Source organism: Pan troglodytes, chromosome 1, assembly GCF_028858775.2.
Source record: "Pan troglodytes isolate AG18354 chromosome 1, NHGRI_mPanTro3-v2.0_pri, whole genome shotgun sequence".
Classification (NCBI taxonomy): Eukaryota; Metazoa; Chordata; class Mammalia; order Primates; family Hominidae; genus Pan; species Pan troglodytes.
In genome coordinates, this window is record NC_072398.2 from 12,781,446 (window position 1) to 12,808,946 (window position 27,501).

Consider the following 27,501-nt stretch of genomic DNA (forward strand, 5'->3'; position numbering starts at 1 on the left):
AAAAAAAATCAAAAGGCATAGAATAAAAATCTGATAAACCCAACCAGATACAAATTTAAATTATCTGCAGCAAGACAAGAGAAGTTCTAAAGCAGGGAATAGACTTGGATAAATTAATTTATATTAATTATTAATCTTTGCTATATAACAAAGGTGAGTATCCAAATTTTAAAGCATTTTTTCAAGTAAGTTAAAATATAATAAAAATAATTCAATATAAGTGTAAACAAAGACTAAACAGAAAATTTCTAGAAGAAATAAAAATAGGCAATAAAATTATTGTCTGAAAATGGGCCAGGAGCTTTGGAAGGTCCAGGAATTGCTTGAGGCCAGGAGTTTGAGATTAGCCCAGCCTTGGCAGCATAGTGAGACCCTGTCTCTACAAAAAATAATAATAATAATAATTAGCCAGATGCAGTGGCACAGACCTGTAATCTAGCTACTCAGGAGGCTGAGGTGGGAGGATCACTTGAGCCCAGGAGTTTGAGACCAGCCTAGGCAATACACAAGATCCTGTCTCTACAAAAAAATTTAAAAATTAGCCAAGTATGGTGGCATGCACCTGTAGTCAGGCTAATTGGGAGGCTGAGGTGGGCAGATCCCTTGAGCTCAAGAGTTTGAGACTGCAGTGACCTATGATTGCACTACTGCACTCCAGAGCAAGACCCCATCTTTTAAAAACAAAAAAATTGAAAAAGGTACTTAACCCACTAAAAATAAGATAAATGCAAATTAAAATACTAATGAGTTAACCGATCGGCAAATTTTTAAAGCTTGTTCATATCAAATATTGGCAAGATTGCAGAGACATAGACCCTCATACATTGTAGGAATATAAATTGATATGATTACACTGTAGAGGAATTTGACTGATGTATTTTCCCTAAGCAAACTCTTACATGTGGGTACAAGGAGACATGCATAAGAACACTGGTTGCAGCATTGTTTGTAATAACAAAGATTGGAAATAACCTGAGCATTCATCAATGGGGTATGGGTAAATATGATACAACACATTCATGTAATAGAATATTTTACAGAAGTTACACGATATAAACTCAAAAATATTATTTTATTTTATTTTATTTTTTTGAGACAAGGTGTTACTCTGTCACCCAGGCTAGAGTGCAGTGGCACAATCAAAGATCACTGCAGCCTCGACCTACTGGGGCTCAAGTGATCCTCCCATCTCAGCCTCCTGAGTAGCTGGGACCACAAACATGTGCCACTGCCTGGCTAGTTCTTAAACTTTTTGTACAGATATGGTATCACTACGTTGCCCAGGCTGGTCTCCAGCTTTTGACCCCAAATGACCCTCCCACCTCAGCCTCCCAGAGTTCTGGGATTACAGGTATGAGCCACTATTCTCAGCCAAAACATTTTTAAATGACCAAATAAGTTGCAGATTAATATCAGAGGTAGAAATAAAATCCAGTCTGTATATTTTCTATAACTACATGTAATTCCTTTGTAAATGGATACATGTCAACTTTGTCTTGCAACCAAGATAGAGTAACAGGAACAAGATTTTCCCTTCTGCCTGAAACAATACAACAAAAAACCCAGACAAAATATATAAAACAACAGGTTTTAAGACACAGCACACCAGGTGAAGAAGGATGGTGCTCTCTGGGAGCTGGAATACAAACAAGGGGATTCCTATGATTGCACTCAGCTTACTGCCTTGAGAGATTTTTTTTTTTTTTTTTTTTTTGAGACGGAGTCTTGCCCAGGCTGTAGTGCAGTGGTGTAATTTTGGCTCACTGCAACCTCCACCTCCTAGGTTCAAGTGATTCTCTCGCCTCAGCCTCTCGAGTAGCTGGGACTACAGGCATGCACCACCATGCCTGGCTAATTTTTATATTTTTAGTGGAGACAGGGTTTCTCTATGTTGGCCAGGCTGGTCTCAAACTCCTGACCTCAGGTGATATGTCCATCTTGGCCTCCTAAAGTGCTGAAATTACAGGTGTGAGCCACTGCGCCCGGCCTTCCTTGAGAGACTTCTAAGTTGCAGTGCAGAGAAAGGACACTCAGACAGAGACTGCTGGACTCCCTGGTTTGAGGAGCTAGAACTGAGAGTCTGAGGAAATCAAAACATCTAGAAGTCTCAGGACCGAATACTGTAGGGTAAAGACTTCCCAGAGAGATCCTAAGAGATCTATAGAATGTCCCCCTTGAGGACCCAGCAGAACACTTACTGATCAGCGCATGCATCCTGGAAATTATCCAAGGCTGGGGAAAGAACCATGCGGGAACTTTAGAGGGAACTGTGCCTGGTGCTCACTCAGGGCTAGTAATAGTGCCTGTTCCTGCCAACCAGACTGGAAAACAACCTTATAATTCACGAGCATTTGGTAGAGTACACGAAAGGGTCTTGCCTGAATAGTGGAGAATAATTAGTCCAGACTGAGCACACCCTGACCCAGTTCCACCTAACAAAGCTTAAAAGTGAGACCTGGAAGTTTCAAATTCTTTCCAACCAACTTAACTGCACCCAGGACAAAGCTCAAGAAGAGGTATAGGAATACAAAAATATCCAGTATCCAATGAAGTGAATTCATAACATCTGGAATACAATGATTACCAGACTTGGAGGAAGCAGAAAAACATAGCTTACAATAAGGAGAAAAACTGGTCAATTGAAACAGACCCAGAATGGACACAGATGATACAGTTAGTAAGAAGGACATTAAAACTTTTATTGTAACTGTATTCCATGGGTTCAACAAGCTAAGTAGAGACACACAAAACATAAAAAGGTCCAAACTACAACTTTTAGAAATTAAAACTATAATACCTGAGAGTAAAGATACTCTGGATGGAATTAATGGCAGATAAGATATTGCAGAAGAAAATATTAGTGACTTGGAGACATAGAAATTGAAGGGAAAAAGTAACTTTAGAAAATGAAAAGGACTAGGAGTAACTTCAAATCTCTAAATATACATGTAATTGGAATCCCAGAAATGTAAAGAGGAAGGACAAAAATGTTTGAAGAAATAATGGCCAAAAATTTTTTAAATTTGAGGAAAACCTTAAACTCACAGACCAGAAGCTCAATGAACACCAAGCACAAGACATATGAAAAAAAAATCACCAAAACCCAACATAATCATATTGCTCAAAGCCATGGATAAGATAAAATTTTAACAGACTAAGCCAGGTACGGTGGCATGTGCCTGTAGTCCCAGTTACTCTGGAGGCTGTGACTGTAGGATGGCTTGAGCCCAAGAGTTTCAGGCCAGCCTGAGCAACATAAGATCCCATCCAACTCTGAAAAAAAAAAAAAAGCAACCACAGGAAGAAAAAAAAAAAAAGACATATTACAGAGGCATAAAAACAAGGATGACAGCAGATTTTTCATCAGAAACCATGTAAGGCAGGAGGCAGTGGAGCTATTTTTTTAAAAAATTGACAGAAAAATATGTCTGGGATTACAGGTATGAGCCACCATGCCCAGCTTAAAAAATATATTTTAAATCAAAATAGTAACAATGTATTTAGGGCTTATGATATATATAGAGATAAAACTAATGACAACAATTGTTCAAAAGCCTAGAAGGGAGATATGGAAGCTAAGGATTTTTATGCATGAATTGTTGTAATATCACTTAAAAATACACTCTGACATGTTAAAGATGTATATGATAAACGCTAAAGTAAACACTAAAATAGCACAAGCTTATATGTAACAAGCCTGCACGTTGTGCACATGTACCCTAGAACTTAAAGTATGATAATAATAAAAAAGTAAATAAAAATAATAAAATAAAATAAAAATGAATGCTGTATCTTTAGAATGGAATACTACTTACCAATAAAAGGAACAAACTATTGACACACATAACAACACAAATGAATCTCAAAATAGTTATGCTGAGTGAAAGAGGCCAGAAAAAAACAAAAGCATGCGTATTGTATGACTCCACTGACAATAAATCTATTGCAACACAAACTAATTTATAATAACAGAAAGCTGATTAATGGGTGCCCAGGATTGAGGGTGGGGTGGGAAGGATGGATTACAAAGGCAGATGAGTAAACTTTGGGGGCTAATGGACATGTTCATTCTTTTGCTCATGATGATAGTTTCATGGGCCTATATGTATGTCAAAACTGATCAAGTTGTGCACTTGACATATGTGCAGTTGATTCTATGGCAATTATACCCCAATAAAGCTACTTTAAATAAATAGCCAGGCACTGATGGCACAAGCCTGTGGTCCCAGATACTGGGGAGGCTGAGTCGAGAAGATCACTTGAGGCCAGGAGTTCAAGGCTGCAGTGCACTATGATGGCACCTGTGAATAGCCACTGCATTCAGCCTAGGCAACATAGCTAAACCCCATTTCTACAACAAACAAACAGATACATGCCAAGCTCATAACAATAGCTAATAATGGCTATTTCTGGGCAATTAGGAAAGGACTAGGGTTGGGAGAAAGTAATGCTTAAAGGGGACTTTAGCTTTGTCTGTAATGTTCTTTCATTTAAAATAAATAACTTATTTATGTATTTTTATGTAATTAAAAAATTTTAATAGCAAATTTAGAAATGATTTTTTACAAAGGCACCTGCTTAGCAAAATAAGTCTTGACCTTCCCTGTCCCCCAACAAACCATGTTTCACACAGTAATCTGTTCCAAATATTTAGTCACCTAAAAAATTTCCCTTCAGTCTTCTTATTTTCCAGACTATGAATTGTTCAAATAAAAACGAAAGTAATATTAATTTACACTTGCTTCCTTTAAAAAAAATGAAAGTAAAATGGATTTTTCCTCCATTTTACAGAGTTGTGGTTAGCATATGTGAAGTGACTTCAGACTTTTTCCTATCTCAACTTACACCTTTAGCACTTTATTCCTTTGTGTCACACTATTTTAATCCTTTTCAAGACGCAAATAGTCTTATGCTATTATCAATAAGTTTTATCCAATCAGGTTTTCTCTAGGAGGCATGGGAGCGTTATGAAGGAAGGAAATAATGAAAGCAACAAGGAAATGGAAGTACACTGAGAGGCAGGTAGGGGCACCAAAGGCAAACAGCAGTTCAGAGGACCTGCACATCAGCAACCTCCAACCAGCACTGCTGTTGTGTTATTAATAGCTGTAACACAGCAATTTTAGTGGCAGAAACGCCTACTTAAAATAAGCAAGTTATACCTGGTACCTTTAGCACAGAGATAAATTTAGTTCAATTGTATTTGGAATATAATTTATCATAGGTTAACAAATTAATTTACGTTTCTCTTGTGATCATTAAGAATTTGCATTCAATTTTTAATTTTTTAATTTTACTCATTGTTTTTTTGAGATGGAGTCTCACTCTGTCGCCCAGGCTGGAGTGCAGTGGCACCATCTCGGCTCACTGCAGCCTCCACCCCCCGGGGTTCAAGTGATTCTCCTGCCTCAGCCTCCCAAGTAGCTGGGATTACAGGTGCCCGCCACCACATCTGGGTAATTTTTGTATTTTTAGTAGAGATGGTGTTTCGCCATGTTGGCCAGGCTGGTGTCAAACTCCTGACCTGAGGTGATCTGCCCGCCTCGGCCTCCCAAAGTGCTGGGATTACAAGCGTGAGCCATTGCACCCGGCCCTGACCCTGAATTTTAGAACTGCCTATCACCAGTATTTAAATAGAAGCTTTCTCAGTTTCAAGGGTATCTGTTTTGTTGAGAAGGCAGGGATTGTGACTTTAGTTGTTTATTTATTTATTTATTTTTGAGATGGAGTCTCGCTCTGGCACCCAGGCTGGAGTGCAGTGGCATGATCTGGGCTCACTGCAACCTCCGCCTCCCAGGTTCAAGCGATTCTCCTGCCTCAGTCTCCCAAGTAGCTGGGATTACAGACATGCACCAGCACACCCAGCTGATTTTTGTATTTTTAGTAGAGACAGGGTTTCACCATGTTGGCCAGGCTGGTCTCGAACTCCTGACCTCAGGTGATCCTCCCGCCTTGGCCTCTCAAAGTGCTGGGATTACAGGTGTGAGCCACCGCGCCCGACTGACTTTAGTTGTTTAAACGGGCAACTTCCAATAATGCTGAGTTTTCCTCAGATTTTTTTTTACTTCAATCAGTCAGAGACTTGTAGCTCTGGAAAGAATAATTTTTATCCCTCTCTCCTCATCCCCTCTCTGCATCTAGTGATCTAATCAATTACAAACACTGTAGTCTTTTTTAAAAAATGGAGTTTGGGATTGAGGATTATGGATCTAAATTTTGAATATAAAAAGAAAATAATCCAAAAAAGAAGAATTTTAAGTACACAAGATGATCATTTTAGCTGAAGTATAAATACTTCAGAGATAAATAAGGAAAAAGTGTATCTAAAACTTCAGTAGGTGGTTGAAGTTGTAGAGTGGTTGAATCATGCTGCATTAATGAAGATTGCAAAATATATCAATTCAACAATAAAATAGTTATTTTGCTCTCAAATACTTAAAACTTTATAATGGCCAGCACACAGGGAGCTTGGAAGTCATCACTCTGTCCTAACAAGTACAAAGCTCCACACACTGAAAAATCTAACACTCTTCTTACATTTGTCAGAGAAGTAAGGTCATAGGGCAAATTCCTGCCCCCAGAATTGGAGACACAGACAGGTGGATATAGAGACCCACAACTGATGGGAGTAGAAACCTCCCCAGGAACCAGCTCTGGGGTAGGAAAACCTGAACTGTAACTGAAGAATTGCTGAGTTGCTAGCAATTCTCTGAGCAATAAAAACTTCAGGCTCCCTCACCACACTTTTGTATTCACCTTAGAAGTCCCCCAGGTTCACACAGTGACTCCTGGAGAAAAATCCCCTTGTGTTTGTAGAAGAGGGAGGGGAAAGAACCATTTTGAAATATACCAGAGCATTCTATTCTTCTTAACAAGGCCTGATCTTAGAAGAAACTATTTTATGAGAAATTAACTGGCCTGGAGGAAGGAAAATACCCAACTCCAACCCACTCTAACCATCAGATCCCACCTAAAGGGGGGTGGGTGGGACTGAGAAACACTTGTGAAGTTCACAGTTCAGAGTCATAGGCTGACAAAAAGACTGAGATGTAACCATAGCACTAGGGAAAGCTTCTCTCCCCCGACACCTTAACAGCACATTGCTGAAGACCTATGAATATCAGTTCCTTTTACCCAGTATATCATGTCCAGCAGGTTAAGAAAAAATTATAAGACATACTAAAAGGGAAAAAGTTGTTTGCTTTTTGTTTACTGTTTTTGTTTTTTTTTTAATGAAGTCTCACTCTGTCATGAGGCTGGAGTGCAGTGGCACGATCTTGGCTCACTGCAACCCCTGCCTCCCGGGTTCAAGCGATTCTCCTGCCTCAGCCTCCCGAGTAGCTGGGACTACAGACATGTGCCACCATGCCCAGCTAATTTTTGTATTTTTAGTAGAGACGGGGTTTCACCATGTTGGCCAGGATGGTCTCGATTTCTTGACCTCATGATCTGCCCACCTCGGCCTCCCAAAGTGCTGGGATTACAGGCGTGAGCCACCACGCTCAGCCAAAAAAATACAGTTTGAAGAGACCGGGCAAGCATCAGAATCAGACTCATATATATATGGCAGGAATGTTGGAATTATCAGACTGGGAATTTAAAATAACTATTATTAATTTGTTAAGGGCTGGGCTGGGCGTGGTGGCTCACGCCTGTAATCCCAGCACTTTGGGAGGCCAAGATGGGCAGATAGCTTGAGGCCAGGAGTTTGAGACCAGCCTGGCCGACATGGCAAAAACCCATCTCTACTAAAAATAGAAAAATTAGCTGGGTGTGGTGGCATGCCCCTGTACTCCCAACTACTCGGGGGGCTGAGGCAGGAGAATGGCACGAACCCAGGAGGTGGAGGTTGCAGTGAACCGAGATCATGCCACTGTACTCCAGCCTGGGTGACAGAGCAAGACTCTGTCTCAAAATAAATAAATAAATAAACAAAATATATAACATATATATATATAAAATATATATATGTTAAGGGCTGTAATGGATAGAGTAGGTAGCATGAAAGAGCAAATGGGCAATGTAAACAGAGAGATGGAAATTCTAAGAAAAAATCAAAAAAATGCTAGAGATAAAAATACTGTAACAGAAATGAAGGAATGTCTTTCATGGACTCATTAGTAGACTGGACATGGCTGAGGAAAAAATCTCCTCTGAGCTTGAGGATATGTTAATAGAAACTTCCAAGATGGAAAAGCAAAGAGAAAAAAGATTGGAAAAAACTGGAATGAATATCTAAGAACTGTAAGACAACTACTAAAGGTTTAACATACCCATAATGAGAATATCAGAAGGAAAAGACAGGAAGGAACAGAAAAAATATTAGAATAATGACTGTGTATTTCCCCCCATATTAATAATGTCAGACACCAAACCACGTACCCAGGAAGCTCAGAATATGCAAAGCAGGATAAATGCCAAAAAATTACATGTAGGCATATCATGTTCAAACTGTAGGAAATCAAATACAGAGAAAAGAGTTTGAAAAAAGACAGAGAGAAAAAACACCTTATTTACAGAGGACCAAAAGTAAGAATGACACCCAACTTCTCTTCAGAAATCATGTAAGCAAGATGAAAGTGAAGTGAAACTTTTTAAAGTGTTATTGAAAGAGAAAAAATGGCACCAATCTGAAATTCTATATCCTGCAAAATTATCCTGCACAAATGAAGGAGAGATAAAAAGCTTCTCGGATAAACAAAAATTAAGAGAATTTCTTGCCAGTAGTCACGCTTGGAAGAAATGCTAAAAGAAGTTCTTTAAAGGAAAAGAAAATGACATAGGTCAGAAACTCAGATTACATAAAGAAAGGAAGATCTTTCGAAAAAAGTGAAAGTAGGCCGGGCATGGTGGCTCATTCCCATAATCCCAGCACTTTGGGAGGCCAAGGCAGCTGGATCACCTTTGGTCAGGAGTTCAAAACCAGACTGACCAACATGGTGAAACCCCGTCTCTACTAAAAATACAAAAATTAGCTGGGCATGGTGGTGCATGCCTGTAATCCCAGTCACTTGGGAGGCTGAGGAAGGAGAATCGCTCGAACCTCAGAGGCAGAGGTGGTAGTGAGCCAAGATCGCACCATTGCACTCCAGCCTGGGTAAGAGTGAGACTCTTGTCTCAAAAAAAAAAAAAAAAAAAAAAAAAGGTGCAAGTAAAATAAAAACATTCTTTTTTTCTTTCTTTCTTTCTTTTTAGAGACAGGGGCTCAATCTGTTACTTAGGCTGGAATGCAGTGGCACAGTCATATATCACTGTAGCCCTGACCTCCTGGACTCAAAAAATCCTACTGCCTCAGCCTCCCAAGTAGCTGGGACTACAGGCATGCAACACTAATCTCAGCTAATTTTTAAATTTTTTGTAGAAACAAGGTCTTGCAATGTTGCCCAGGCTGGTTATTTTTTTTTATCTTTTTTTTTTTTTTTTTTGAGACCAAGTCTCACTCTGTTCCCCAGGCTGGAGTGCAGTGGCATGATCTCAGCAAATTTCAACCTCCACCTCCCGGGTTCAAGCGATTCTCCTGCCTCAGCCTCCCAAGTAGCTGGTATTACAGGCATGAGCCACCACACCTGGCTAATATTTGTATTTTTAGTAGAGATGGGGTTTCACCATGTTGGCCAGGCTGGTCTCAAATTCCTAACCTCAGGTGATTCACCTACCTTGGCCTCCCAAAGTGCTGGGATTACAGGCGTGAGCCACTGCGCCTGGCCTGGTTATTTTTCTTATTGTTAATTTAACTAACAATAACTGTTTGTTCAAAATAATAACACCACAATGTACTCAATTATGTATGCTTATATACATATATATTTATGTATGCTTATGTATCTGTGAAATGAATTACAATAATGATTTAAGAAATAGGAGGGAAGAATAAGGATTATTTTGTTATTATAGGTACCTGCACTGCCTGTGTAATGGTATAATGCTGCTTGAAAGTGGATTTGTATTAGCTGTAAATGTATATTGCAAACTGTAGGACAACAACTAAAGAAAAAGTAAGTTTTAAAAAAGTAGTATAACAGATATACTAGGAAAGAAGAGAAAATGGAATTATATGAAATACTTCATTAAAATCACAAAAAGCAGAAAAACTGTAGAAGACAAAAATAGGAACAAAGAATAAAGGCAATGAATAGAAAACAGTAACAAATATGGTAGATACCAATTATATCAATAATCACTCTAAACATCAATGATCTAAATACACCAATTAAAAGAGATTGTTAGAGTGGATCAAAAAAAGACCCAACTAGATGTTGTTCACAAGAGACCCACTTTAAATATAAAGGCACATATACATTAAATGTAAAAATTAGAGAGATACATACCATGATAACACTAATCAAAAGAAAGTGAAAATAGCTATATTAATATTGAAAGAGCAGACTTCAGAGCAAGGAAGGTTATCAGAGCTAAAGAGGGGTATTACATAATAATAAAGGGGTCAATTATTCAAGAAGACATAACAATCCTTAATGTGTATGCACCTAACAACAAAGCATCAAAATGCACAAGGCAAAAACAGACAGAAGTGCAAGGAGAACTAAATGAATCTACTATTGTGGTTGGAAATAGCTCGAGCCCAGGAGTTTGAGACCAGCCTGGGCAACATGGCAAGACTTTTACTAAAAATAAAAAAATTAGCCAGGCATGATGATGCATACCTGTAATTACTTGGGAGGCTGAGGTGGGGAAGATCACTTGAGCCCAGGAGATTCATGTCACTGCACTCCAGCCTGGGAAACAGAGCAAGACCCTGTCTCAAAGAAGGAGGGAAGGAGGGAAGGAAGGAAGGGAGGAAGGGAGGGAGGGAGGGAGGGAGGGAACAGATCTAGCAGGCAGAAAATGAGTAGGAACAGAACATAGTGGAATTCAATAGCACCATCAATCAACTTGATATTATTGATATCTATTGACTACTTCATCTAACAACTGTAGAACACACACTCTTTCCAAGCTCACATGAACATTCACCAAGATAGCAAACAGACTTGGTCATAAACACACCACAACAAATTTAAAAGAATAGAAATTACACAGTATCTGCTCTTAGACCACAGTGGAATTAAACTAGAAACCAATAATAAAAAGATATCTGGAAAATCTCAAAATATTGTACTTGTAGATCAAACAACATACTTCTGAGTAACACATGGATCAAGGAAGAAATCAAAAGATAAATTTTAAAAATACTTTGAACTAAATGAAAATGAAAGTACAACTTATCAAAATTTGTGGGATTCAGCAAAAGCAGTACTTAGAAGGAAATTTATAGTTTGAATGTATATATTAGAAAATAAGTAAGATTTTAAATCAATAGTCTATGCTTCCACTTTAGGAAAACAGAAAAAGGAGAACAAATTAAATCCAAAGAAAGGAGAAGAGAAGAAAGAATAAAAATTAGAGCCCAAGACAATAAAACTGGAAACAGAAAATCAATAGAAAAAAATCAACAAAACCGAAAGCTGGTTCTTTAAAAAGATCAGTAAAATCAATAAGTGTCTAGAAAAGCTAAACTAGAAAAAGAAAGAAGACATAAATTACTAATATCAGAAATGTAAGAAGGAGCTGGGCACAGTGGCTCATGCCTGTAATCCCAGCAATTCGGGAGGCCAAGGCAGGTGATTCATTTGAGGTCAGGAGTTCAAGACCAGCCTGGCTAGCATGGTGAAACCCCGTCTCTACTAAAAATACAAAGATTGGCTGGGCATGGTGAAGCATGCCTATAATCCCAGCTACTCAGGAGGCTGAGGCAGGAGAATCGCTTGAACCAGGGAGGCGGAGGTTGCAGTGAGCCAAGATGGCACCACTGCACTCCAGCCTGGGCAACAGAGGGAGACTCTGTCTCAAAAAAGAAGGCTGGGCATGGTGGCTCACGCCTGTAATCCCAGCACTTTGGGAAGCCAAGGCGGGCGATCACAAGGTCAGGAGATCGAGACCATGCTGGCTAACATGGTGAAACCCCATCTCTACTAAAAATACAAAAAATTAGCCAGGTGTGGTGGCAAGCGCCTGTAGTCCCAGCTAATCGGGAGGCTGAGGCAGGAGAATGGCATGAACCCGGTTGGCGGAGCTTGCAGTGAGCCGAGATCGCACCACTGCACTCCAGCCTGGGTAACAGAGAGCGACTCTGTCTCAAAAAAAAAAAAAAAAAAAAAAGTAAGAAGAGACATCACAATGATCCCATGGGCATTAAAAACGTAATAAAGGAATATTATGAACAACTCTATGCCCATAAATTTAATAACCTAGATGAAATGAGCCAATTCCTTTAAATAAATACTATATCAAAATTCACATAAGGAGAAACAATTTGAATAAGCCTATTATCTATTAATTAAAGAAATTGAATCAATAATTAATAACCTTCCAAAACAGAAAGCACCAGGCCCAGATGGATTTACTGGTGAGTTTTACCAAACATTTAATGAAGAAAATTATACCAATTCTCTCTTCCAGAAGATAGCAGTGGAGGGAACCTAACTCATTCTATGATGCCAGCATTAGCTTAATACCAAAACCAGACAAAAGTGTTACAAGAAGAGAAACTACAAACCAATATCTCTGTGAACATAGATTCAAAAATACTCAACAAAATATTAGCAAATTGAATTTAACAATGTTTATAAAGAATTATACACCATGACTGAGCAGATTTAGCCCAGATATGCAAGACTGATTTAACACCCAAAAATCAATTAATGTAACCTATTGCAACATGAGGTTAAATATGAAACATCAGTAATCATATCAATAGATACAGAAAAAGCATTTGACAAAATCCAACAGCCTTTCATGATAAAAAAGAAAAAAATGGGGCTGGGCATGGTGGCTCATATCTGTAATCCCAGGACTTTGGGAGGCCCAGGCTGGTGGACCACCTGAGGTCAGGAGTTTGAGACCAGCCTGGCCAACATGGTGAGACCCCTTCTCTACTAAAAATACAAAATTAGCCAGGTGTGATGGCACACACCTGTAGTCCCAGCTACTCAGGAAGCTGAGACAATAGAATTGCTTGAACCCAGGAGTCAGAGGCTGCAGTGAGCCGAGATCGCACCACTGCACTAAAGCCTGGGAGAGACAGAGCGAGACTCCATCTCAAAAAAATAAATAAATAAATAAAAATTAAAAAAACAACAAACCACTCTTAGCAAGGTAGGAATAGAGCAAAACTTTCCTCAACTTCATAAAGAACATCTACGACTGGGCCCGGTGGCTCATGCCTGTAATCCCAGCACTTTGGGAGGCCAAGGCGGGCAGATCACCTGAGGTCAGGAGTTCGAGACCAGCCTGTTCAACATGAAGAAACCCCGTCTCTACTAAAAATACAAAAAAATTAGCTGGGCATGGTGGCAGGCTCCTGTAATCCCAGCTACTTGGGAGGCTGAGGCAGGAGAATGGCTTGAACCCGGGAGGCAGAGGTTGCAGTGAGCCGAGATAGTGCCACTGCACTGCAGTCTGAGCGACAAGAGCAAAACTCCATCTCAAAAAAAAAAAAAAATCTTAATAAAACCTACAGCCAACATCCATTAATAGTGAGAAACTAGAAGTTTTCTGATACGATCAATAACAAGTCAAGGATGTCTTCTCTTGCCACTCCTTTTCAACATCATACTGGAAGTCCAAGCTAAGGCAATAAGACAAAAAAAGGAAATAAAATATATTGATTGGGAAGGAAAAATTAACACTGTCTTTGCAGATAACATGATGGTCTATGTAGAAAATCTGAAATATTCAATGACAACAGCAAAAAAACCTCCTGAAACGAATAAACAATTACAGCAAGGTTGCAGAATCCAACATTAATATATAAAAGCCAATCACTTTTTCATATGCCAGCAATGAAAAAGTAGAATTTGAAATTAAAAACACAGTACCATTTATATTAGCTCCTCTAAAAATGCAATACTTAGGTATAAATCTAACAAAATATGTACAAGATCTATGTTTCTTGGGGGGTACTATGCAAACCTACCCCTAAAGTCCAAGGAAGCTGAGAGGCTGAAGAAAGAGGCTGACAAACTCGGATTGAAACTGCCTTTGCAAAATTATGACTGAGACAGTGAAAGACGTCTAAGTTAACCGACTCCATCTTGCTTCTAACCTCCAAGCTGTCCTTGTTTATTCCTGGGTGTAGGCTGAACTAACTTTGAAAGAAACTTAGTTTATAGTTTACAGTTTAAACAAAGACCTCCTTCTTGCCTGGGGACTAGATTGCCTTTGTAGGAGTAATATTAGCCACAAGATTATAAATTATGGTTTAGGAGTCATGCAGCTGGAGGCTACAAGCTTCTGACACTCCCTAAACTGCTCCTAAGATCAGTGTGCTTGGGATATTTTTCCGACCCTGTACTTGATGGATCAGCTGGCACCACCCTGATCAATAAACTGGCTCATCTGATCTTGTGACCTCCCACTCAGGAACTGACTCAGTGCAAGAAGACAGCTTTGAGTCCTTACGATTTCATCTCCGACTGATCAGCACTCCTGGCTCACTGGCCTCCCCCTACCCACCAAGTCATCCTTAAAAACTCTGTTCCCCAAATGCTGGGGGAGACTGATTTGAGAAATAACAAAATTCTGGTCTCCCACACAGCCAGCTCTGTGTGAATTACTCTTTCTCTACTGCAATTCCCCTGCCTTTTTTTTGGAGACAGAGTTTTGCTTTGTCACCCAGGCTGGAGTGCAGTGGCATGATCTTGGCTCACCGCAACCTCTGCCTCCCGGGTTCAAGCAATTCTCATGCCTCAGCCTCCTGAGTAGTTGGGACTACAGGCACACACCACCAAACCTGGCTGATTTTTTGTATTTTAGTAGAGAGGGGGTTTCACCATGTTGTCCAGGCTGGTCTTGAACTCCTGAGCTCAGGCAATCTGCCCGCCTGCACCTCCCAAAGTTCTAGGATTACAGGTGTGAGCCACCGTGCCTGGCCAATTCCCCTGTCTTGATGAATCGGCTCTGTCTAGGCAGTGGGCAAGATGAACCCTTTGGGTGGTTACATGTTTCTTAGAAAGAAATAGTTAATAGGGACTTCTGAACAGAAACCATGACTGTGTCTTGGGTGGCAGTGAGACAAGATGGTGGATCCCTGCAACCTTATCCCTTAGACCCAGCACTTACATACCAAAGAGAAGTGGTGGTTCAGAAGGGATGTGTAGGACAATTGAAGTATGATAACATCAAGGATAGCTGAAATATGATAACAATTTTTTTTTTGCTTTTTTGGTTTTTTTTTGAGACAGAGTTTCGCTCTTGTTGCCCAGGCTGGAGTGCAATGGTGCAATCTCGGCTCACCGAAACTCCACCTCCCAGGTTCAAGCAGTTCTCCTGCCTCAGCCTCCCAAGTAGCTGGGATTACAGGCATGCACCACCATGCCCAGCTAATTTTGTATTTTTAGTAGAGACGGGGTCTCTCCATGTTGAGGCTGGTCTCGAACTCCTGACCTCAGGTGATCCACCTGCCTCGGCCCCCCAAAGTGCTGGGATTACAGGCATGAGCCACCGCACCCGGCCGATGTATGATAACAATTTTATGATAAGTACCGGCTCTTATACAAAAAACAATGGATAAACTGGAAATCTTAGACGGCTTCCTGGAACAGGGGTTAATCAGAAGCCAAAATGGCAGATGAGGATCCAAATGAAGTTGCTTTGGCCTCTGCAATCTGTATAAGGAAAACAATAAAAGAAAAGATGAAAGAACTCAAAGAAGAACTAAATAAATGAAAAGATATTTCATGCTCATGGGTAAGGAGACTCAATATCATCAAGGTGACAGCTCTTCCCACCTGGATCTATAGATTTAATGCAACTTCAGTCAAAGTCCCAGCAAGTTACTTTGTGGATATCAACAAACTGATGTTAAAATGTATGTGAAGGGTCAAAAGACCTAGTAGAGCCAATTCAATATTGAAGAAGAATAGCAAATTTGGAGGATTGACAATACCTTGCTTCAAGACTTACTATAAAGCTAGCTATAGGCTGGGCACAGTGGCTCACACCTGTAATCCCAGCACTTTGGGAGGCTGAGGCAGGCAGATCACTTGGCTCAGGAGTTCAAGACCAGCCTGGACAACATAGCAAGACTCTGTCTCTAAAAATTTGTTTTAAAAAGGCATATTCCTTACCTCAAAAATTTACATATTCTTGGGAAGACATACACAGATAGTAAAAGAAAAATACATAGCTGGATCATGGATTGTCAAATGATTGATACAGAAAGTGAGTACTATAAAGCTTAAAAGAAATAGAAACATAAGAGAAAGATTTTTTAGAGTTGTAAAGTTCACAAGACTAACAAGAGGTAAAAGTGTTGTAAGAATGACTGGATAGAAGCCGCGTGCGGTGGCTCACGCCTGTAATCCAAGCACTCTGGGAGGCCGAGGTGGATGGATCACCTGAGGTCAGGAGTTCGAGACCAGCCTGACCAACATGGAGAAACCCTTTCCCTACTAAAAATACAAAATTAGCCAGGTGTGGTGGCGCCTGCCTGTAATCCCAGCTGCTGGGGAGGCTGAGGCAGGAGAATCACTTGAACCCGGGAGGCAGAGGTTGCAGTGAGCTGAGATAGCGCCACTGCACTCCAGCCTTGGCAACAAGAGTGAAACTCTGTCAAAAAAAAAAAAAAAAAAAGAAAAGAAAAGACTGGATTGGGGCTGGGGTGAGAGAACAAAGATTATGAAGACAAGAGAATAATGTGAATGGTTATACAATGAGAAATCGAACAATAGCTAAATAACACTTGGCTGAAGTAAAGATTTCTACGGGACATAAGGTTGGAAAGAGGTGGAAAAGCCCGACTGAAGACCTTAAATGCCAGCCAGAGGCTTCCTTGTGATGCTGATGGTGGCAAATATTATGAGTTATATGATGAAAGTTTTATGACTTTTTGGAGGTATAGAACTTAATTTTGACTGGATTCCCAATATTTTATATTACTTATTGGGATTGGATTTTTTCTTTTTATTTGAGACAGGGTCTCACTCTGTCACCCAGGCTGCAATGCAGTGTCTCACTATGTTGCCCAGGCTGGTCTCAAACTCTTGGGCTCAAGTGATCCTCCTGCTTCAGCCTCCCGAGTAGCTGGCACTACAGGTGTACACCACCACAAATGAATAATTTTTTAATCTTTTGTAGAGACTAGGTCTCGCTGTGTTGCCCAGGCTGGTCTCGAATTTCTGGGCTCAAGTGATCCTCCAGCATCTGCCTCCCAAAGTGCCAGAATTACAGGCATGAGCCACAATGCCCAATCAAGAGTATACTCCGATTATGCTTTTCCTCTTTATTTTTCATTAGAGTCAGTTATGAAATGTATATCAACAGTAGCCTGTGTCTGAGTAGGTCCCTTTTTATAAATAAATAAGCCAAAACATCTTAGCCCAAATGTCTCATTTTAGGGTTTGAAAAATATTGTGGCTGGGCATGGTGACTCACACCTATGATCCCAGAACTTTGGGAGGCCAAGGCTGGAGGATCGCTTGAGCCCACAAGTTTGAGACCAGCCTGAGCAACATAGTCAGACCTCGTCTCTACAAAAATGAAATAAAATGGGCTGGGTGCGGTGGCCCATGCCTGTAATCCCAGCAGTTTGGGAGGCTGAGGTGGGTGGATCACCTGAGGTCAGGAGTTTGAGACCAGCCTGGCCAATTTGGTGAAACCCATCTCTAGTAAAAACAGAAAAAATAGATGGGCGTGGTGGCAGGCGCCTGTAATCTCAGCTACTGGAGAGGCTGAGGCAGGGGAATCAATTGAACCTGGGAGGCGGAGGTCTCAGTGAGCCAAGATCGTGCCACTGCACTTCAGCGTGGGTGACAGAGCGAGACTCCGTCTAAAATAAAATAAAATAAAATAAAATAAATAAAACCCTTAGTTTCTGCTTCAAGCCAAGATGAGATAACAGGAACTGGAGGTACTGCCTAGTCTGAAACAACCCAAAAAACAGGGAAGATCTGTGAAAATGTAGTTTTCAAGACACTCTACCTTTTTTTTTTTTTTTTTTTTTTTTTTTGGCGATGGAGTCTCACTCTGTCGCCCAGGCTGGAGCGCAGTGGTACAATCTCGGCTCACTGCAACCTCCGTCTCCTGAGTTCAAGCAATTCTCCTGCCTCCTGCATCAGCGTCCTGAGTAGCTGGGACTACTGGTGCGTGCCACCATGCCCGGCTAATTTTTGTATTTTTAGTAGTGATGGGGTTTCACCATGTTGGCCAGGCTGGTCTCGGACTCCTGACCTCAGGTGATCCGCCCACCTCGGGCTCCCAAAGTGCTGGATTTACAGGCATGAGCCACCGCGCCTGGCCAGACACTCTACATTAAGCAAAGGTGAAAAATGATCCCTGAGAGACAAAAAAAAAAAAAGAGAGAGAGATGAGCTCTCTGACCCAGGTTACTGCCTTGAGAAAGCTTCCAGGCCAAGATGCAGGAAAGAAGAACTGAGGCCAAATCTGGCCAACTTCCTGCATTGAAGAAATAGAGCTAAGAGTTTAGGGAGACCGAAGCAGTTAGTGTTCATAGGTCAGAACACCAGACAGGAAAGGGCTGCACAAAGATCCGTGGAGGGTTTCCTTCAGTACTCAGTGGAGTGCTAATCATCACAAGTGTGGAGAGAATCTACACAAGGCCAAGGACGGAACTATCAGAAAAGATTAGAGGTGCCCAGTGTACACAGAGGACAAAGGACACAGTGCCTGTCCCCACCAGGCTGACTGGAAAAACTCATAATTCACAGGGCATTGAGTAGCATGCTCAAAAAGGTCTCAGCTCAGTGGTAGGGAGTCATTAGCTTCTGTCAGAGCACTGCTCCACACCCACCTAACAAATCTTAAAAGCAAGACACGAGAAGATCCAACTGTTTTCAAAAAACAAAGCCCAAGAAGATTTATAGGAATATAAAAATATCCAGCACCCAGCAAGATAAAGTCACAATGTCTGGCAGTCAACCAAAGATTTCCAGGCATGCGAAGAGGCAGAAAAATATGACCCATAATGAGAGAGTAATCAATCGTAACTGTCCCAGAACTGACACCGATGTTAGCGTTATATCTGTTACATTTAGAATTATGTTTAGATGCTATCAAAATTGCATTTCATGTGTTCAAGAAGTTAAAGTAGAAATATGGGATGTATTTTTAAAATACCTAAATCAAAGTTCTAGAGAAGAAATGACAAATTATGAGAAGACAAATACACTGGATGGAATTAAAGGCAGATTAAACATTGCAGAAAAAAGGTTAGTGAATTTGAAGACATAGCAGTGGACACTAAACCAAATGACATACTGTGAGAAAAATAAGAATAACAAAGGATGATAAGAGCCCTAGTTAACTGTGGGACAACTTAGAACTGCTTAGCATATAGATAAAAAGAGTCTCCAAAGGAGGGAGGCCAACTGAAAAATGTATTTGGAGGAAGAACAGACAAGTTTTCGAAACTTGATTAAAACTATGCACCTACAAATCTAAGAAATCAGACGCAAGATTCATGAAGTAAAGTAAACCAAGCAGCCACGGTGGCTCATTCCTATAATCTCAGCACTTTGGGAGGCCAAGGTGGGAGGATTGCTTGAGGCCAGGAGTTCAAGACCAGCCTGGGCAACATAGTGAGAGCAACTCTGTCTCTACAAAATATAAAAAATTTAAAAATTGGTTGGGTGCAGTGGTTCATGCCTGTAATGCTAGAACTTTGGGAAGCCAAGGCTGGAGGACTGCTTAAGCCTAGGAGTTTGAGATCATCCTGGGCAACATAGTGAGACCTTGTTTCTACAAAAGATAAAATTAGCCAGGTGTGGTGGCACGTGCCTGTGGTCCCAGCTACTTGGGAGGCTGAGGTGGGAGGATCACTTGAGCCTGGGAGGTTGAGGCTGCATCAAGCCCTGATTGTGCCACTGCATTCCAGCATGAGTGACAGAGAAAGACCCTGTCTCAAAGAGAGAGAGAGAGAGAAAGAAAAAAAAAAAAAAAAGAAAAGAAAACCTATGTGATCACCTCAATACATGCAGAAAAACTTTTGACCAAATCCAACACCAATTCCTGATAGTCTCAGTAAACTTGGAATAAAAGGGAATTTCCTCAAACCGATATAGAAAATCCAAAAAACTACATCTAACATTATACTCAGTGGTGAAAAATGAATATTTTCCTCCTAAGATCAGGAACAATACAAGGATGTCTGCTTTCACCAATTCTATTCAGTATTCCACTAGAGGTTCTTGCCAGTGGAATCAAGCCAAGAAAAAGAAATAAAAAGCATCAGATTGGAAAGAAATTAAAACTGTTATTCATAGATGTCATGATATCTATGTAGAAAATGTGATAGATTCTACAAAAGAGCTATTAGAACTAATAAGTGAGTTTAGCAAGTTTGCAGAGCACAAAATCAACATACTCAAATGAATTATATTTCTGTTTACCAGCAACAAACAATCAGAAATGGAAATTAAGAACTGCAATTTACAATAGAATTCTAAAAGATGATGAAATACTTAAGGATTAATCTGAGGATGTGAAAGACCTGTATGCTGGTAACTAAAAACATTGCTGAGCTATATTAAAGAAGATATGAATAAATGGTGAAGTATACCTTGTTCATGGGTTAGAAGACTCAATACTGTTAAGATGTCAGTTTCCTCCAAGTTGATCTATCTATTCAAAGTAATTATAATCAAAATCCCAGCTAGTTTTTTTTGTGGAAATTGAGAAGCTATTTAAAAAGTGGGGTGGCAATGCAGAGTTTATAGAGTGGGCAAACAACTCTGCCAAAGGACAAAGGTGGAGGGCTGACACCACCTGATTTCAAGACAAGGCTATGACAGACCAAATAGCTTCATATTAGCAGTAAGATAGACATATATCTGGGATAATATATTAGTTCATTCTCGCATTGCTATAAAATGAAAACTGTTGTTAATTCCTTTAACTATAGTAATTAAGTTAAATATTATAAATACTATCAAGACTGGGGAATTTATTTTTTTATTTTTTATTTTTTTGAGATGGGCAGTGGTGCAATCTTGGCTCACTGCAACCTCCACCTCCTGGGTTCAAGTGATTCTCCTGCCTCAGCCTCCTGAGTAACTGGAATTACAGGTGCATGTCACCACACCCAGCTAATTTTTTGTAGAGACAGTCTTGCTATGTTGTCCAGGCTGGTCTCGAACTCCTGACCTCAAGTGATCTGCCCACCTTGGCCTCCCGAAGTGCTGGGATTGCGGGTGTGAGCCACTAAACCTGGCCAAGACTGGGTAATTTATAAAGAAAAGAGGTTCACTTGGCTCATGGTTCCACAGGCTGTATAGGAAACACAATGCTGGCATCTGCTGGGCTTCTGGGGAGGCCTCAGGAAACAACCGTGGCAGAAGGCAAAAGGGGAGCTGGATCTACTTCTTTTTAAAAAGTATCTGTGGGCTGGTTGTGGTGGCTCATGCCTGTAATCCCAGTACTTTGGGAAGCTGAGGTAGGAAAAGCGCTTGAGCCCAGGAGTTCAAGACCCCGTCTTATTTTTTTTAAGTAAAAATAAATAAATAAATAAATATAAATCATTTGTGTAGAGACAGAGTCTTGCTATGTTGTCCAGGCTGGTCTCAAACTCCCGGCCTCAAGTGATCCTCCTGCCTTGGCCTCCCAAAGTGCTGGGATTACAGGCATGAACCAGGGCTGGAGAAGGAACATGTGGGGGACGTGACACACTTTTCAACAACCAGATCTCAGAAGAACTCACTGACTACCAGAACAGCACCAAGAGGGAAATCCGCCCCTATGATCCAATCACTCCCACCAGGCCTCACCCCCTACATTGGGATTACTACTTGACATGAGATTTGGGTGGGGACACAGATCCAAACCATATCAGATGATAAAACAAACAAACAAAAATTGACATATGGATCAATGAAAGAGAGTAGAGATGTCAGAAATAGATCTGGGCCAGGTGTAGTGGTTCATGCCTGTAATCCCAGCACTTTGGGAGGCCAAGGCAGGAGATCACTTGAGGCCAGGAGTTTGAGAGCAGTCTAGACAACATGGCAACATAGCAAGACTCTGTCTGTACACAAATTATATATATATATATATATATATATATATATATATATATATATATATTTTTTTTTTTTTCCTTAAAAAAAGAAGACAGAGTCTTGAACTCCTGGGCTCAAGCAATTCTCCGACCTCAACTTCCCAAAATGCTGGGATTACAGGCATGAGCCACTGCAACCAGCCCACAAATAATTTTAAGAAGTAGATCCACACATAAATCGACAATAGGTTTTTGGTAAGGGCACAAGGCAAGGCAGCGGAGATAAGATGGCCTTTACAACAGATGTTGCTGGAATAACTGGATATTGATTAGGAATAAAAAAAGAATTTGAATACTTCACAATATACAAAAATTAACTCAAAATTGATTCTAGATCTAATAAATCCTAAAACTATAAAACTTCTAGAAGAAGCAAAGGAGAAAACCCTTGGTGACATTGGGTTAGGCATTTCTTAGGTACAACACCAAAAGTGGAATCCATAAAATAATAACATCAAAGGAAAACTTGGACTTCATCAAAATTAAAACTTCTGCTCTACAAAAGACACTGCTGAAAGAACAGAAAGACAAGCCACAGGCTGGGGAAGTGTTTTGCAAAGCATCTACCTGATAAAGGATTTGTATCCATCATAAATAAATATCTCGCAAAACTTGACAATAAGAAAACAAACAGCACAATTAAAACTAGGCTAAAGATCTAGGCAGGCAATTCACCAGAAAGATATATGGGTGGCAAAGAGGCACACAAATAGACGTTCAACGTCATCGGTTGTTCCATACATGCAAATTAAAGCCACGACAAGATGCCACTGCAGACTCTTTAGATGGCAGAGATTTAAAAAGATGACAAGTAATCCCAATACTTTGGGAGGCCAAGGTGTGAGCATCACTGAGCCCAGGAGTTTGAGGTTACAGTGAACTATGATTGTAGCACTGCACTCCAGCCTGGATGACAAAGCGAAATCCTGTCTCAAAAAAGAAACAGATGACAATACCAGTTGCGGGTAAATATTGGAGCAACTGGGACTCTCCTATTCTGCTTGTGAGACTGTAAAGTGACAAAGCCCCTTTAGAAAACCATTAGACAATTTCTTAAAATGTTAAACATACGTCTACCATATAATCCAGGCATTCCATGCCTAAATATTTCCCTAAGATAAAAGAAAGCATATAATTATAAAAAAACTTGTACACGGATGTTCAGAAAAGTATTTGTAATAGCCCCAAACTGGAAACAACTCAAATGACCAACAGTAGGTGAATGAATAAACAAATTGTGGTATAGCCACACAAAAGCCATAGTATTATGGAACAATAAAAAGGGACCACTGATACTAACAACATAGATGAATCTGAAAATAATTATTCTGAATGCAAGAAGCTAGACAAAAGTAGAATACCTATGGTACGAAGGAATATATATATATATAATTTGGCTGTGCGTGGTGGCTCACGTCTGTAATCCTAGCACTTTGGGAGGCCGAGGTGGGCAGATCACTGAAGGTCAGGAGTTTGAGACCAGCCTGGCCAACATGGCAAAACCCTGTCTCTACTAAAAATACAAAAATTAGCTGGGTGTGGTGGTGGGCACCTGTAATTCCAGTTACTCGGGAGGCTGAGGAAGGAGAGGCTGAGGAAGGAGAATCACTTGAACCCGGAGGTGGAGGTTGCAGTGAGCCGAGATCGCGCCACTGCACTCCAGCCTGGGTGACAGAGCAAGATTCCATCTCAATAAAATTAAATATAAAATAAAATAAAATAAGATAAAATATAAAACAAAACCAAGGAATCGACAGTGGTATAAAGTAGATCATTGTTGCTTAAGGACTGGTGGCGTAGGGGAAAGGGATTACACAGGGTTATGAGGAAACCATTGGAGATGATAGACTTGTTCACTGTCTTGAATATGGTAATGTTTCCACAGATGTACACATACATCAACATTTATCAAGTTTTATACTTTAGATATGTGCACTTTGTTGTGTGTCAACTGTATGTCAATACAGCAGGGTCATTTGTTTTTGTTTTTGTTTTTTACAAAAACCTTAAAATGAGACTATTTTGGGTGTCACTCCAACACCTGTTTCCAGGCCCTGGCAATGCTGCCTCTTTCCTTGTGTCCTTAATGTTGGCTGCCTTCCTGCTCTGGCTGATCTCTGATTCACCTCACTATCCAGTTTGGCTTCCCAATTCCTTCATCACTAGTGTAAAAAAAGTACCCCTGGCTGGGTGTGGTGGCTCACACTTCTAATCCCAGCACTTTGGGAGGCCAAGGTGGGCAAATCACTTGAGCTCAGGAGTTTGAGACCACCCTGGGCAACATGGAAAAACCCTGTCTCTACAAAAAAATACAAAAATTAGCTGGGCACAGTGGCTCACACCTGTGGTCCCAGCTGCTTGAGAGGCTGAGGTGGAAGGGGCACTTGAGCCTGGGAGGTGGAGGTTGCAGTGAACCAAGATGGCACCACTGCACTCCGGCCTGGGTGACAGAGCAAGACTCTGTCTCAAAAAAAAAAAAAAAAAAAAAAAAATCCGTGAATTAAAATCCCTCTGTCCTGAATATTTGAGGTTGCTTCTATTTACCTGATAGATCCTGTCTGATATATTTGGTCACCACACAGTAATAATTTATCCAGGCCAGTAGATGAATCTCTGTGTGACCTTGGATGGATGTCATAAGGCTACCTGTTTTCTCCTTCTAGTCTCCTAAGTACCTGAAATCCCCACTTCTTCTTCTTCTTTTTTTTTTTTTAAGACAGGATCTAGCTCTGTTGTCCAGGCTGGAGTGCAATGGCTCAATCATGGCTAACTAAAGCCTTGACCTCCTGAGCTCAATTCACCCTTGCCTTGGCTTCCCAAGTACCTGGAACTACAGGTGTACACCACCACATCTAACTAATTTTTTTTTTAATTTTTCTTTTTTAGAGACAAGCTCTTGCTATGTTGACCAGACTTGTCTTGAACTCCTGGCCTCAAGCCATCCTCCTGCCTCAGCCTCCCAAAGTGGTGGAATTACAGGAGTGAGCCACCACACCTGGCCCCGCAGTCTTAATGTCATGCTTTGTTGGTTTTCTAGAGAAATAGATATCTATTTAGGGGAAGATTTTAGTAGTTGTCTTAGCCCACTTGTGTTGCTATAACAAAATATCACAGACTAGGTAATTTATAAAGAACAGAAATTTATTTCTAACAGGAGGCTGGTGATATGGTTTGGCTGTGCCCCCACCCAAATCTCATCTTGAATTCCCATGTGTTGTGGGAGGGACCCTGTAGGAGGTAACTGAATCATGGGGGCAAGTCTTTCCCATGCTGTTCTCATGATAGTGAATAAGTCTCATGAGATCTGATGGTTTTAAAAAGAGGAGTTCCCCTGCACGAGCTGTCTCTATTTGTCTACTGCCATCCACGTAAGACGTGACTTGCTTCTCCTTGCCTTCTGCCATGACTGTGAGGCTTCCCCAGCCACTGGGAACTGTAAGTCCCTTAAACCTCTTTCTTTTGTAAATTGCCCAGTCTAGGTTATACCTTTATCAGTAGCGTAAAAATGGACTAATATAGCTGGGAAGTTCAAGATCAAAGTGCCACCAGGGTTGGCTGTCTGATGAAGATCAGATCTCTGCTCCCAAGATGGCACCTTAAACACTATGTCCTTACATGGCGGAAGGTTGAAGGCCAAAAGAGCTCAAACTCCCTTCAATCAAGCCCTTTTATAATGGAATGAATCTATTAATGAGGGAAGAGCCCTCATGACCTCCCTAAACATTCCAATTCCTAAGATTGTTGCATTGGGAATTACATTTTTAATATAGGAATTTGGGGGATACATTCAGACCACAGCAGTGGTTAAAAAGGACAGTGTGCAGCCAATAGGGGACTAAATATCTAGAGAGTGAGGGTGAGATGACATCAGGAAAGGGATCCTAGTAGGACAAAAAGGTTCCAAAAAGATGTGGAGAATTTGAAGATCAAGTTTACCTCTTTTACAACTGTGCTTAGGACCATCTACTAATTCATACAGGAGCACTCAGATTCATAAAACAAGTTCTTAGAGACCTACAAAGAGACTTAGACTCCCACACAATAATATTGGGAGACTTTAACACCCAACTATCAATATTAGATAGATCATCAAGACAGAAAATTAACAAAGGTATTCAGGACATGAACTCAGCTCTGGATCAAGTGGACCTGATAGATATCTACAGAACTCTCCACCCAAAAACAACAGAATATACATTCTCCTTGGTGCCATATGGCACTTACTCTAAAATTGATCACATAATTGGAAGTAAATCACTCCTCAGCAAATGCAAAATAACTGAAATCATAACAAACAGTCTCTCAGACCACAGCACAATCAAATTAGAACTCAAGATTAAGAAACTCACTCAAAACCACACAACTACATGGAAATTGAACAACCTGCTCCTGAATGATTCTTGGGTAAATAATGAAATTAAGATAGAAATCAAGAAGTTCTTTGAAACCAATGAGAACAAAGAGACAATGTACCAGAATCCCTGGGATGCAGCTAAAGCTGTGTTAAGAGGGAAATTTATAGCACTAAATGCCCACATCAAATCGACCCCTTAACATCACAACTAAAAGAACCAGAGAACCAAGAGCAAACAAATGCCAAAGCTAGCAGAAGACAAGAAATAACCAAAAATATTTTTAAAATTCTTTGCATATTGTCAAAAGACAAACTCATAATGAATTTAGTTAAAGATCTCAGTTGGCTTTATTGTGATTGTAGAATTGGGCAACAGTTCATTCCATAAAATAGAATAAGTATTCCAATGAGTTGAGCAAAGGGGATTGTCTTTATAAACAGAAAGGGCTGAATAAATCAGAAACAAAGAACAAAAAGCAGATTGGTCATTTTAAAGTTACTTTTCTTGTGGCCAGGTGCAGTGGCTCGTGCCTGTAATCCTAACACTTTGGGAGGTGAAGTCGGGTGGAACACCTGAGATCAGGAGTTTGAGACCAGCCTGGCCAACATGGCAAAACCCCATCTCTTCTAAAAATACAAAATTAGCCGGGTGTGGTGGCAGCACCTATAATCCCTGTTATTCGGGAGGCTGAGGCAGGAGAATCGGTTGAACCTAAGGGGCAGAGGTTGCAGTGAGCCGAGGTCATGACATTTCGCTCCAGCCTGGGCAAAAGAGCGAAACTCCATCTCAAAAAAAAAAAAAAATTAAATTAAATAAAGTTACTTTCCTTGTAAGGTGGTGATATAGTTTGAATATACATCCCCGCCACATCTCATGTTGAACTGTAATCCCCATGTTGGAGGTGGGACCTGGTGGAAGGTATTTAGGTCACTGGGGCAGATCCCTCATGTCTCGGTGCTGTTCTCACACTGGCGAGTGAGGTCTCGGGAGATCTGGTTTGTGAAGTCTGTGGCACCTCTTGCTGCACTCATTCTTGCTCCTGCTTTCCTCACGTTAAGTGCCTTCTCCTGCTTCACC

At 40.6% G+C, this 27,501-nt stretch overlaps 1 protein-coding gene across 3 annotated transcripts in view; it reads right to left on the reverse strand.

Annotated features, from left to right (window-relative positions):
• Positions 1–27,501, reverse strand: part of EDARADD (EDAR associated death domain) — a 137,560-nt gene that overhangs the window by 100,715 nt on the left and 9,344 nt on the right. The window contains exon 1 of one of the 3 annotated variants that reach the window (XM_054660605.2): positions 13,976–14,101. The exons of the other annotated variants lie outside the window; for them this stretch is intronic. The gene's annotated coding sequence lies outside the window, so the exon portion shown is untranslated. Of the gene's footprint in view, positions 1–13,975; positions 14,102–27,501 lie in introns of those variants that run through there. 3 annotated transcript variants of the gene reach the window in all.